Source organism: Thalassophryne amazonica, chromosome 7 (assembly GCF_902500255.1).
Source record: "Thalassophryne amazonica chromosome 7, fThaAma1.1, whole genome shotgun sequence".
Classification (NCBI taxonomy): domain Eukaryota; kingdom Metazoa; phylum Chordata; class Actinopteri; order Batrachoidiformes; family Batrachoididae; genus Thalassophryne; species Thalassophryne amazonica.
In genome coordinates this window covers 94,091,795-94,106,577 of record NC_047109.1, presented here as the reverse complement: position 1 = coordinate 94,106,577, position 14,783 = coordinate 94,091,795, and the positions used below count along the sequence as shown (strand labels likewise).

Genomic DNA, 14,783 nt, shown 5'->3' with positions numbered 1-14,783 from the left:
TGCCCGTAGTCTAAGAATCACCCTTAAATATGCCCTCTCAACTGACCCGCTACAATATTCTGCCATGTGTGGAATTGAAACACTCACCACACATATCAGGCATCCACTTATGAGAACCAAGTCAGCACAAACAGTAGGATATAAAAGTGTTTTCCGCTTTTAATATGGATTCGGGGCCACCTGTCCAATATTTTTAATCCAGCACAAACTGCCAGCTGGTTTGCTTTTCCAAAAGTAAACCCTGACCCCCCCATGAAAGTCAGGTTCACGTCAAAGAAAAAAAGATCTCATTTGCAGTTCTACAAACTGTATTGCTTAAAAATTCTGGGGTTCATTACCAATAATAAAGCCCAACAATGGTCAATGTTGACATTCCAAGAACATACATCATTGGCAAGTTTTTCCATCATGAAAACACAACATTTATGAATTTAATGTTCTGTCCTGGTTGTTAAAACAGAATATTCAAGTAGGCAACAGCAGAAAAAAGGTCAATTTCAACCCCATGCAAAAAACATTTGAGCTCTCATAAAAACACAACAGTAAACACATTTTTATTTTGTGGGCAATGAATGAATTTTGATTACCATATCTAAGTTACAGTATTTTTTTTTTTTTTTTTTTTTTTTTTTTTTTTTACACACTTGTTAGGGAGGTCCTGCAAGTTACATTATGGTGTGATTTATATACTGAAAAATCATGCATTCATTGTTGCATAATAATAGCAACGATTTATTATTGGGCTTTTCCAGGAATCAATGTACAAAAGAAACTCGAATAATAAAAGTATACTACAATAATGCACAAAGATCGTCAAGAACAGATTATAAAATTAAAATAAATTGACAGCCTACCATATTTTAAGACAAGTAGAATAGGATCATCTGTGTAAAAAGACAGGGCCACAGGAAGAGATAAAAATAATGACAGGAGAGAGGTAGATAAACACAACTGAGCTCCTAACTGACATCAAGTCATATGAGGATCTTTTAACCAGTAAATGTATTTTTGAATGTTAGCTGCCAAATAATAAACCATCAAATTAGGTAAAGACAGACCTCCACTGAGCAGACACTTGTTTAATAATGATTTACGTACTCTTGGAATTTTACCTTCCCATATAAATGAGGAAATAATTTGATCGATATATTTAAAAAATGTTCTGGGTAAGAACAAAGGGATACACTGAAAGAAAAAAAAAGTATAAAAACTTAGGTAAAATATTGCATTTTCACTATATTAATATTACCTAAAATAAAAGAGACACTGCTAAATTAGCCCATCTTTGAAAAGCTCACCTTATATTGGGCAATAAACAAGTAAAATTTGCAGCCTGCAAAGCCTGAGGTGAACCAGTTACACTCAATGAGTCAGATGGAAAGGGAGATAAATTTGTCTGAGACACTGTGCAGCTACAGTTAGAGGCAAACATTTGCTTTTTTGTATGTTAAGCCTATATCTCAATTTTGAGCATCATGGCAAAGGCTGTGAATACTTAAGCATGTGTGACTTAGTTTTTTAATTTAATAAAATAGCAAAAATGTCAAACTTTTTCCACAGTCATTATGGAGTATATTGTATGTAGAATTTTGAGGGAAAAAATGAGTTTCATCCATATTGCAATAAGAAACATAAAATGGAAACATTACTGCACAGTAACATCCCACATATTGTTTATCAGATGTTTGTTAAAGTGTCCCTGCCACGCCATGATGTTTTTACATATTCTTGAATTAAAAAAAGGCTTTTTCCACATGTTGTCTTTGTTTTTTTTTAACCATAAAATTACACTGAACAAGGATTTAGACGTTTCGTTATCCATATGAGAAGTTGTATTTACCGCCTCTAAGCTCGACCTACTTTATCGCTGCGACGGATGTGATGTCATGCGAGTAAAATTGTCAAAGCGAGGCTCTGTTTACCAATATGGCAGGCATGGACAGCGAAGGCATAGTGAGCGATTATAGTGAAGATTTAAGTGACATATCGATTGTTTTTGAAGATGAGGAAGTTTCTGATGAACGAAGCGGCGGTGGAAAATAATGAGGGCTCCAGCTGTGTATGTTCGAGCCATACATGACAGAAGACAAGGATGAAGCGGAGGTGTCAGGGGATGACAACAACGACGAAGGCGATGTCGAGGAGGATATAAGCCGCTTACAAAACACAATGGTTTGTTCGCTCACCACCTTTTCTTATAAATAATGATTTATTCCCGGCAGTTCCACCTGCATTTTGATCACTTTGGACCTGGACTGCAGTGTGTTTGTATGTGTATGAAAAATTTCAGCAGCACAGCGTGCTTAAATTCAGGAGTTTGTTCTAAAAATCACTGAAAATAAAGTTTCTGTACATTCTGTATATATTTAATCATTTATAAGTCAGTTTCTTGTGATTGCTAATTCTTCACATTTTATTCAAAGCAAATGATTGCTAATCTTTATCTGAAAAGCTGTACACCCACATGGGATGGGGGAAAAAGATTTCTAAAAGAAAATTTTACTTCTATATCTGTTGTCAAATTTTATCAGGCATAATATTGTAGAAAAAAGTTTATGCTAAATGGAGACTCCTGTCTAAAATACACATACAGAACATCTGTAATCAAATTGTATCACATCTACTCTACTTTGAATGACCTTAAGTCTGAACAAAAAAACAGGCTGTTCAGTTTACATGCATATGTATATATGGAAAACTCAAAAATGTCTTTTTTTTTCAGGTGCTTCCAACACCTTTACTCGCATGACGTCACATCCATCGCAGCAATAAAGTAGGTCAAGCTCGGAGGCGGTAAATACAATTTCTTACATGGGTGACGAAACATCTAAATCCTTGTTCAGTGTAATTTTATGGTAAAAAAAAAAAAAAAAAAAAAAAAGACAAACAACATGTGGAAAGTTTTTTTTTTTAATTCTTCAGGAATATGTAAAAACATATGGCGTGGCAGGGACACTTTAATCTTAATTCTTTTTGGAATTTGAAAGTCACTTCAGAGGAAATGCTAAGCTAAAAAGTGTTTCACATACACACACACACACACACACACACACAAAAAAAACCCCACACAACTCACTCTGGAGAATAAGGTACAACGTCACCATTACAGAATTTTATTAGGATTCATTAAAGTTATCCATTTGACCCTTTATAACCATCTGAATTTGATGTTTAACCGTTAAACCATACATATTGGGACAAGTAAATATTAATTTAGGCAGGGAAACCTGGTCAGCTTCCTGAACTTATGACGTTTTCTCATGTTTGTACTTCTTAAATGATTGACATAAAGTCCAAGACATGTTCAGTGACTTTGAAATGCTCATGTATCCACTTCGGCTTATTTCAAATAAAAAGTCAGTAAAATTTAATTGGGGGTTGGGCAATAGAGTTGCAATATTACAATATTAAAGTGATTGTAAAACAATTTCTCATATTTACTTTAAATCAAGTTTGTCTAAAATAGTTTTTTTTTAGGTCCACGCATTATACTCTGGTGCGATCATACGGAAAATCATAAAAATCACATGTAAATAGAACCCAATTTTCATATGCATTTAGGGTTGCCAACTCTCTGAAAAATAAATAAGGGACACCTCACCGCCAGGGCCGACTGACCATTGCCTTCAGCCTTCCAAGCGTCTGTGTGAAACGATTTTTAACCATTTGACTGTTGACTTGACCCTGAATTTAGGTAGACGCATACATGCATTTGTTCTGATATGAACACGTGGAAAACAAATTATTTAGCAATTTATTTTTAGTGTAAAATAAATTTTCACTCACAATTTAAATATGAGCATTCTGTCTTCTTTAAAAATAAATCTCTGTAGTGCTATTGCTTAACTTAAAATTGTATAAATTAACAAAAAAAAAAAAAAGAAAAAGAAAATTTGCATCATCCAAAACAATGTAACAGTGCACATTTGCACATTTAGTGTAATAAAAAGTGCAAAAAATAAAGTCTGAAAAGTAAATAATACTGTTGTCGCGCACCTTTTCCACCCAGCCATTTTCCTTTTCTCATTCTCCCCTGTATTTTTGCATTCTTTTTTGTTTTTTTAGGAGGAGGAGTAACGACGTTACAGACACTGCTGTCCGTAGGAATATCTGCAGTGCCAGTGTTGGCGTCTGTATCGATATCAGCCATGCTGATTTGTTATTGTCGTCCAGCGACCGTCGTCGGCTCATGACGTCGGTATCTTCTTGCGAGCAGATGTCCCTCGACCAATGAGATAAGAGTGATTCTGTATTGTCAACTCGTGTCTGTCAGCTCATTGGTGAAAAGCAGGAGAGAGGCTGGGATCAAATTTACCGTAAGTTTCCATATAAAGCGCCAGTCAATTCCATTGACATTTTACAGACTTTTTGATTCTCACAGAAATACGGGACAAACTGCGTCCCGTTTCAGGTCAATACGGAACGCACATTTTTATTTCCAAATAAGGGACGATTCCGTTTTTCAAGTGACGGCTGGCAACCGTATATGCATTATAATTAAAGTTGAAATTCATCACATTTCATTTCTTTATATTTATCATGTTTTCATACTTTTAATGCTTTTATGATGCATTAAATGTGTCTAAAGCATTTGCAACAGTAATATTAGGGATGTGAATTGTACAACAACTCACAATTCAATTCAATTCTGATTCTTGGGGTGACGATTCTATTCAGAATCGATTTTTGATTCAAAGAGCTCTGATAAATAGTTATATTACTTAAAAAAATATTTATGTTTAAGAAAATGCAGCTTTACAAGGTTAATCAAGTGATTCTAGATGTAAATTTACTTATCTGCTTTGCTCGTTCAGAGTTGGCTGGCAGTTTAGTTGAGCGCTGCTCAGTAGTCGGCAGATAGCGCTGCTCCGCTCCTTTTAGCTCCAGGTCATGGCGTCACATGTGGGCTTGCAGATTTGAAGTGTTTACGAAGTACTTGGCTTTCATTTTGCAGATTTTGCACACTGCATAAGTCATGTCAAGCACCTTCTTACGCAGCAAATAATAAAAATCCAAAATGCGCTCAAACATTTTCCTTCAGCAAAGACGGTGCTGGCTGAATTAGCTCTTCGTCCGCCATGCTAAGCTGCAGCCACTGAACACTACGCCGGACCCTCCCCTCACGGGGACTCTGTAGTACGGAAGCCGTTGCCTGACAAATGGTACACGCAGCGAGTAAGCAAGAAAATGTGTTAAAAAATGCTTTTTAAAAATCGATTCTTGGACATTATAGATCAATTCAGAATCGTAATAAATAAGAATCGCAATTTGGACATGAATCGATTTTTTTCCGGCACCCCTAAGTACTATAGTTTGTCCAATTACATATGGGGTCTGATAATGGAGACATTATACACACACTTTGATTTCAGCTTTTTAAATATGAATATTGTCCATTTTATTTTACTAGTTACCTTTGTCCTATCTGACAATAAACTGCATCTTTGGGCTGTTGACAACAACAAAACATCTGCAGGTGTCATATTGGGCTCCAGATAACACTGACTGACAATTTTCACCATATTTTGATATTTTATGTACCAAAGGGTAAGTGTACCCAAGTGTACCCACCAAAATTTAAGTTTAGCTATTTTTCATATATATTTACATAATTTGTAAGTGACGTCATTTGTTAAAGGGTAAGATTTACCTCTCATCTGAATATTTAGTAATTAGTTGATGTACAATTCAAAAGACGCAAGTAAGAAATTTTAGGGAACCCAAAAGTCTCGAACGGGCTTAATTGGTACGGCGGCCTCAACTTTATCTAAATTCTGGGTCTTTTAGTGAAGCTTAGGGCTGGTGGCCAGCAATCACCTTAGTATTTCTTCTGTTTTCTTGGTGCTTAATGCTGACAAATTATACTGTTTGTTGTCTGTCTGATGCTTGATTCTGCTGTTTTTCTTTTCTCTCTGAGGTGCGGCTTCATCCAGAGATGGGTGCGTTATCTATTCCAGAAACCGTCCTGTGCACCAGCAACATTTCCTGTATGTTCGTTTTGTGAATTGTTTTGTAATTTGTGCCTGTAGAATGGCCCAAGCAGAGGGTCACCCCTTTGAGTCTGATCTGCTTGAGGTTTCTTCCTCACCATTGTTGCTCTGGGGGTAGACCTTACTTGTGTGAAGCACCTTGAGGCAACCATGTTGTGATTTGGTGCTACAGATATGAAAATAAATTGAAATTGATATTACCATGGTACCATTTAAGCCCGTGTGTTCCAAATAAGTCTATAACATTCATTTATTGATAAAATAAACTTGTTTAATGCAAGCAGAAAAAATATAATGAATGCAATATATTTCATAAATGACAGTGAAAATGTTTTTAAAAATCCCTTTTGAACAAGATCATTTGAACAAATGACATACATGACAAACAGTGCAGTACACAACACAGAACAATCAATCGGTTAATTTAGTTTCATTTCAGGCACTTCACGCAATCCAATTGAAAATAAACAGCAATATATTTATTAGATAACAGTGAACAAGTCGTTTAAAAAAATTACATTTATATTTACATATTAAAATTTAAATTTTATCTGTCTGTCCATCTATCTAGCTAGTAAAGTAGATCAGTAATTTAAAGTCACACAGTGAACTGTTACTTTTAAACACTTCTGAAAAGAAAAATGTATTTAACTTGTACTAGAGGAAATTCTCTTTTGAAATACATGAGGTGGACCGTGGTCCACCGTGAGGAACGCTTAAAAAACAAAAAACAAAACAATGCTTTCCTTTCAAAATGTAAGACTGTATACTTTGGAGTGGGGCTAACTCAACAATGGAAAAAGATTTGTATGCAATAAAAAATATCAGAAGTAAAACCATTTGATTGGGTGAAGTAATGGATGGCAAAATATATAGTTTCCTTTTTTGCAAATTGACATCAAAGGTAAAAGTAGGCTTAAAGGGTACATGGGCTTAATGGGTACACTTACCCTAACTGTGAAAATAACTGACCAATTAATTGATTATGCAAATGATCGTTAGTTGAAGCCCTACCATTGATTGCGCTTATGTGTTTTTGTTACACCAGCCAAAAGCAACACTGACTCGATGCCCTGCTGTAGTATACATTGTCATTTCATTAGCACCGCTCAACGATTTATCAAATTTTAACTGACATTGCGATTTAAACTAATGTGATTAGTAAAAATCAAAGGCTGCAATAATTTTTTATGGCTTTTTCGTATATATTTAAACAGAAGTTTGGAGATAATGTAATTAGGGCGGGGGCAATGTGTCAATGTAGTCAATTACATCTAAAGATCGATTTACGTAACATGCGCGCACTGCAATATGGCTGTGTGTCAGAATATGTACTTGGACGAGCAAGCAGCTGAAGTCGGGTGGGGGGGTGAGCTGCACCCTTGCAACCCTCCAAACTTCAGTATTACTACAACGGGATGCCCTAGTTTTATTATTACAATTATGCACGAAGTGGAATTGACAAGCCATAATAAAATGCATTGCAGAGTTGTTAAATTATCAAGCATTTACATTGGATTAACTTTAATGCGCTCGCAGTGTGCTCTGTCCAAGTGCAATATACTAATATTGGGTCAGGACTCAGTATAAACAAGGGAGAAGATATATATGTGTGTGTGTGTGTGTGTGTGCATGCTAGGGTGTTACAAAAGTGTGTATTACTTCTTCCTACTCCTTTTTGAGCATCGTTTCTTTGTTGACTTTTTCTTGTGGATTATTTTTTCTTTTGTGTGTATATGTTTTTTTTTTAATTCATTTGTTCATTTAAGACTAATCCATCAAGGCAGTATTGATGCAGTATTACTGGGGTCATCAGAGTACTTTGGTACATCCGGGCCTCGCAAACGGTGAAAAGAAAGCAGTTAGTCAGTCTCTATTGGAAAAGCAAGTGGTAAGGACCAAGGAAAAATGTCTTCGTAATCATGCTGAAATGCTGTGAAGCAGTATTTTGCATATCATGTAACCTGGGCATGACAGATATTCAGCTTTCCATGTAGATCACAATCACCAGAACGACGTAATCTGCAACTCAGTGCAGTCGAGTTTGCTGAGTGTTGAGTACAAGGACACTGAATTATTTTGGATGTCTATAACCAGTTTGATTGTGGTTCGGTTAGCGAAAAAATGTCATGGATCGTGGAGGACAAATGGAAGAGTACTATTCAAAGCAAACAGATTATTGTTGTTCTCCCACTTAATGTTTCCTGCTGCTCTGCCACACATGCAGGTAAAATACAGTGCCCTCCAAAAGTACTGGAACACTTGGTATTTCACACATTTAAACTTTGTTTATGTCATTTCAAATACAAAAAAAAATAAAATACAGAAAATAAAAGTTACTAAAAATATAAAAGCCGAGATGATGGGTTGCATTTATAAGTAATCAGTCCCTTTGGTATAATACCTGTAAATAATCAGTTTAATTTCCAGTTTTCTTCAGACAAGTCAGGTGATAGATACATGAACATTTCCATGGTGGTGAATTTGTCCTGTACTTTATTTACATCAATTATGAAAAAAATGCAAACAGTATGGTACTTTGTGGTAAATCTGCAAGAAGTAGACAGTTCTCAAAAACTGACTATGCAAGAAGGAGAAGAGTGAGGAAAGCCACCAAGACACCCAGACGAAGTTACAGGCTATTCTGGCTGTGACTGGAGAAACTGTATGTAGTGCATGTTTTGCATTTTGTATGACCTGTTATACAGTTTCATGGTGAAGAGGTATAGAGGAGAATTTTCTTAAAAAGAAGACCTGAAAATTCAGCTACAATTTGCCAGAAGGTACATCTGAGATGCAAGCCTAGATTTGATGTTTTGGTGAAAGAAAATCCTTCTCTTGTCCAGTTCATCATGAAGGGATTGCGGAGTACTGCCAAGAAGCTCACAACCAGAAACTATAATGATGGACAGCCTATTAGACCATCCAAGGAAACTGCAAGCATGCTTCATGTTTTATTTATTTTATGAGTACCTAGTGGAGTTGCAATCCTAATTTCGTTGTTTTGAAATCAGATCAATGACAAAAGCTTTCAATTCAATTGCCACTGGTCCAGCCTGGCTGCATCAAGTTCTGCCTGATAAAGATGCATAGCATCGCTATAGAGTGTGCCGACTGCCAAAGTAATTATAAGACACACTGATGCTATCACAGATGTGTTGCACTGGTTGTTAGGACATTGTCAACACAGCGCCTGTTGCTAACAGGAATTGACGTTGCACCCTGGTCATCAATGATGACAGAAATAACTTGAGTTTTTACATCCATCTTTAAAAACAATACTGACCACAGGACATGCGATGCAGTTATGAACGCAGTCTGCCGTCATATCGGTGCAATTGATTAGTCCTAAAAAAAATGGAAGTGGCTATTCATACGTAGCCCTACTGATAATGTTTGTACGTAACACAGCCTTGTTATAGGTTATTGTTATGGTTTAGCCACTGCATTTTAACCCACATTGTCCACAATTATAACATTTCGACAGATGTGGCCAATTTTGACCATTTTGGTGATACAAGATCACAAATTCTTTTTTGAATACTTGGTACAAAATTATGGTGATGCTGAAGAGAATCCTTTTTTTATGACTTATGTAGGAAAAAAAGGCCGAATCTTTAACAGTTGTTAAAAGTTTGAGCAGAAACTGATTTTAAGTTTCCTAATTAAAACAAAATTTATTTAAGCAGCAGCAGAAGAAGGGACTTACTTTTTTTTTCTTTTTTTTTACTGTCTTTCAAGGTACTTTGAAGTATTATTACACACTCAAGCTCATATCTTTATAATTACTTTTGCCTCATCAACACTCCAGTTTCTAACTATGCAAAGCGTTAATAAATTGTCACATTCACCTAAACAGGAAAAAAACTAGGAACGATTAAACTCTGGTATAAAGATTTAAGACGACTAATACGTTATCAGAACGACTGGTTACTTCTGATGATGCATTTCATGGGTGATGCTTTGACACAGGTTCCATGAGCTGGGAAAAAAAAGGGGGTTAGATTACATAAATGCCAATTAATCCACTTTAGAGCTCAACTCCTGTGTGACCGGTGATTGTAATGACCGTAAACAGCGTTTAAACCTTTGTTCCGTAGTCAGAAACGAAACTGTGGCTCCTTGCAAGCTGTGAAAATAGCTTGACTAGATAACACCACATTAAATAAATAAGTGACAATAAAATAAAGACATGGCGATAAAGATTCAAAGGCAGCATGTCCGATTTTTGTTTCTGCTTTCTCACACTCGGTAGCGTGGTCTCCTTTGAGGCTAACGCTAGCACAATGCTAGCTAGCAGTGATAACAGCTAATGGCTTCTCTACAGCTGCTCCCGTCTTACCTGATTAATGTTGCTCGTGCGCGCAGCGCCTCAAAAGTATCCCGGACTCTGGGATTCGACGCCAATCCGTCCCGTCACAAAGCTTGTGTTGTCGTATTGTACGGTTTTGTTGATGTGGCGCTACACGTCTGTGCGTGCCACAAATGGAGCCAGACCCACCTCCATTATCTTCATTTGCGCATTTTTTTTTTCCTCCCTTCTAGACAATGCGTTAGAAACTGCGTACCTCACAGCCAATGAGGAGGCAGAGTGAGTTCCCGCCCCTCCGCTTTGTGTGGCTGTCACCGCCCGTCTCTGCGCGGCTCCTTCCGGCTGCTGCTCCCGCCTCGCGACCAGCTTCGGCAGGCAGGGACGGAGTTCTCCTCGTAACGGTCTTTTCTAATCCCTGAAGTCCTCACTCGAACCTCCGTGTCACCCTGTGCCGTTTCAGCCCAAATCCACTTACATTCTATGAGGATGAGCCGCACTTACAGGCAGTCGCCTGTAAGTGCGTCCCTGATCTCCACTCCTGCCTGGTTTGGATTTTGAAGGGTTAATGGCTTCCACACAACCATTTTGTGTGCAAGGTGCAAGTTCCTTGCACACAAAATGGCGACACCTCAAGCACCAATTTCCTAGAGAACCTCTTCTCCTGGATGTGTGTCAGGGGCAGATGTTCCCTGGAAAAACGCATGGAGGAAAAAGGAAAAAAAAAAAACATTCAAAACCCTTAAGGAGTGTCAAGCTGCACCTGTGACAGAATATGTATCACATTACCCTACTGTTTGTCTGGGAATGGCCAGCACTAAGAGGACATATTTGAATGTCTACTGCAGAACTATGCAAAAAATTAGCATAAAACCACAAACAACCCCATGTATTTGTGGAAGTTTCAAATCTGCCTTCCACATAAGAGGGAAAAGTCCACTTAGCCAACTGCCTGTACTTGGGGAAAAGGAAATTTCTGCAGTATTCTTGCACTGAAGTCATCACCTGAAGGCTGCAGCATACTTCAAGTAGCCAGCAGAAAGTCAAAACACTGCCCCCCCAGTCTGTGCCAAAATGAGGGGGTGTATCTGACAAAACCTATAACTTTCAGACTCCAGGACTTTGACAGCTATTCCGGACTTGTGTGCTGATCTGTTCTGTGCATTGGCATGCCTGGTGTGTGTCCACCTTGCCCCCCCAGTCCCATGTATAGTTCCATTTTCTTTAAAGGATCTCCCAGACATCAGTAGCAATGGTGTGTGTGGCGGGCGGGGGGGAACACCACACTAATAACAATGCCAAGGCTTTTCCAACCTGGTCCGGTGTGACGTACAAAGATGACCTGCGTATCAGTTTTGTATATGTTATTTGCGCATGCGCAAAAAACGAGTAGTTTGATCTGTACTGAGTTTACCCTGTGTGTGGGACAAAATCAGAAGAGAAAAAGAAGAGCCTTTATTGTCATTAAATATACATATAACAAAATTTATCCTCTGCCTTTAACCCATCCTAATTACAGTTAGACACAATCCAACCACTAGCAGCAGTGGGCAGCCACAGTCCGGCGCCCAGGGACCAACAGATGTACAGACACTGCCTTGATTGTGGGAGGAAACCACAGTGCCCGGAGGAAACACACGCAGACATGGAGAGAACATATAAACTCCACACAAAGGGTGGGAAGTGATACTTGGTGTCTACTTTGTGTCCCTATGGTGAAAAAGTCTGCGGGCCACAGAGCCTTCTCTTATTGGCCACCTGTTTTAAGGAATGATCTCCCTGCTTCAATAAAACAGATTCTGTACAGACTTTCAAGCCTAGACGTGTTATACATCTATCTCCCTCTGTTATGGCTAACATACTGGCACAGTCTGGTACTGTGCTTCCTATCCCTTTAAAGTCATTTTATTTGCAACAAAACAGGTTTCGGCCTCAGTTTTATCTAAATTCTGGGTCTGTTAGTGAAGCTTAGGGCTAGTGGCCAGTGATCACCTTAGTAATTTCTCTGTTTTCCTGTCAACTTACTGCTGATGAATTATAACTTAGGTGTGGTTTTTTTTCTGGCTGACTGATTCTGCTCTTTTTCTCTCTGTCTGAGGCACGAGTGGTGTCGCGCGGAAATGCAGGATTGATGGATCCAAACCGCAAGGGGTTGGACTGATCATGAGATAGAAGGCCTGACGCAGGTGCTGCATGTTGAAGTCTGTTTGGGGGTGACCCAAACCGGGAACAGGCCCACTGATGGAGTGAGGAATGCTGGATAACCCCTGCCTGTGGTGCCAACGTCTGCATCGACTTCTCATCTTCTTTATATTATGTTGTTTGATTTCCCTTTTTCTGTTTCTTCAGCTTTGAAATCTTTGCAAAACCTTGTAATTGTTGGAATGGCCTAAGCAGTTGGTCACCCCTCTGAGTCTGGTCTGCTTGAGGTTTCTTCCTCAGTATCATCAGAGGGTGTTTTTCCTCACCACTGTCGCCTGTGTGCTTGCTCTAGGGGTTGATGAGGTTAGATCTTAGTTGTGTGAAGCATCTTGAGGCAGCTTTTGTTGAGATTTGGCACTGTATAAATGAAATAAATTATTTTTAGAAATTATAAATAACTGTAAGTGATCCCACGACCTTCTTGCTGTGAGACACCAGTGCTAACCACTAAGCCACAGGCTTTATGTGAATAAATTCTGAACTTATCTCCACAAAATCAGGAATTTTGTTTGGTACCGAGTGTACCCATTCTGTGTGCAGACCAAAATCGCGTTTATGGGCAGGTTATGTTTCTCCATAAATTGAAATCAGCTCTCAGTCCTTTCCGCACACACACAGGATAAACTCAGTACAGAACAAACTTCCCATTTTTTGTGCATGTGTAGATAGCTCGAGCATGCACAGATAGCAAATATACAAATCTGGTACAGGGGTCATCTCAGTCCGTGACGCAGGCTGTCTGATGAAATATATCACGGTCTTGACACTCAGCCTGTAACCTCCTCCAGAACTGTTCTTCTGAAATACTGAATGTATTCCACATATGCTGTTAAGTCATTGGAGAGATTCCCCCCCCAAAATTGTTGCTACTCTTAAAGTGTGTAGACTGAACTTCAATGCGTAGTGCAAGCTATACACCAACCGAAGGGTCATAGGACAGAATCTTGGTTAATAATGTCCATGCATTAGAGTGTCCTTGAGCATGTCACTCAACCTCAAATTAGGCTCTTCTGAGATCTGTCCAGTGGGTTCAAATAGAGGTTAAATACATGTAGTGCAGCGTAGCGTAGTCGGCTCCTCTCAGGCCTCCATAGCCTGTTGCCAAGTCTGACGGGTCTGCTCTTTGTGTTGTGTGACACTTGAAATAAATCCAGATTGGTCTTTTAACCAGGCTTACACTAATGACATTCCCTGCTGAGCTACTGATCTTTGATCAGATCAAATAAGCTTGGGAAGCTCATCTATGCTATACATAAATTCTTGCATAAGACACTTGACATAATCTTCTGCTAGGTGATCCATGATACACATCCATTTGGGATGAACCATCTGCTGTTTCCACTTTCACCCTAGTCATAACACTGTTGTGGCTCATGAATGATCAGGACAGCCAGTTCGTTGTACATATGACATACACAATCCAGAAAAAGTACTTCTAGGGCTGTCTGTCAATTCAGGAGCCGCATCCTTTGAAAGCTGCATTTGTTGACCCCATATGTCATAGGGCCCTGCTAGGCTGTCGCATTTTGAAGGCCCGGAATGCAAACTTCTTTCACCTGAAAATGAAGTAGACAACAGGTGTATCCATCGCAGCCCAATCAATCTCAAGAGTCACTGCTTGATACCACCCCCCCGCGCGCAAAGACAAAACTGCTGGTTTAAAAAATATATATATATCATTTGAAGTTCTATATGGACAATAATAACTAAGTGTAGCAAGGTGAAGTCCAGACTGAAAAGATGTTCCCGCTAGCTTGGCTAACGGGGAATTACCCTTTGGCTGACCTGGTAGATTTCTGGTCAATAGTTTGAGCAGTCCGGGGTTCAATCCCACCGTCGTCCTGGCCACAAAGGTCCTCCGGTCACATAAGTAACACTTAGGTATAAGTATTGAAAAATTATGACTATGCTTTAATTATGACTATGGTTATGCCCACTACTCTACCATGTCACGTGTAGCTGTCAAGGTCACTGGATGACAAGGGGTAGAGCTGGAATAAGATAATGATGCAATCACAAAATGCTCTGTGGGCCAGACTACCTCATGTCAGAATGGCTGTTCAGCCTCCACCATCGTAGATTTTCACAGAGACCCGTGAAGTGAGACACAGCCCTCTTGAATGTAGCCATCTGTCTGCCACAGTCAGGAGAAATGTGCATGTCCCCTTGGCTTTTTCTAGTTTGTGGGTGCCTCAGGACCGAGGTACCTGCATGTTGGACCATGCACAGAAAAGGGCACCAATATGGCCAAAATATGGTAGCTCACATTCCCTGCCAATACG

General features: G+C 38.9%; 1 protein-coding gene across 3 annotated transcripts in view; it reads right to left on the bottom strand.

Moving 5' to 3' along the window:
* The window catches only part of znf1035 (zinc finger protein 1035), a 55,436-nt gene extending 44,688 nt beyond the window's left edge, over positions 1 to 10,748 (bottom strand). For 2 of the 3 annotated variants that reach the window (XM_034175104.1, XM_034175103.1), the window contains exon 1: positions 10,333 to 10,700. The gene's annotated coding sequence lies outside the window, so the exon portion shown is untranslated. Of the gene's footprint in view, positions 1 to 10,332 lie in introns of all 3 variants that reach the window. The other variant, XM_034175105.1, reaches the window with a different exon arrangement.
* Between the last annotated feature and the right edge of the window lie 4,035 nt (positions 10,749 to 14,783).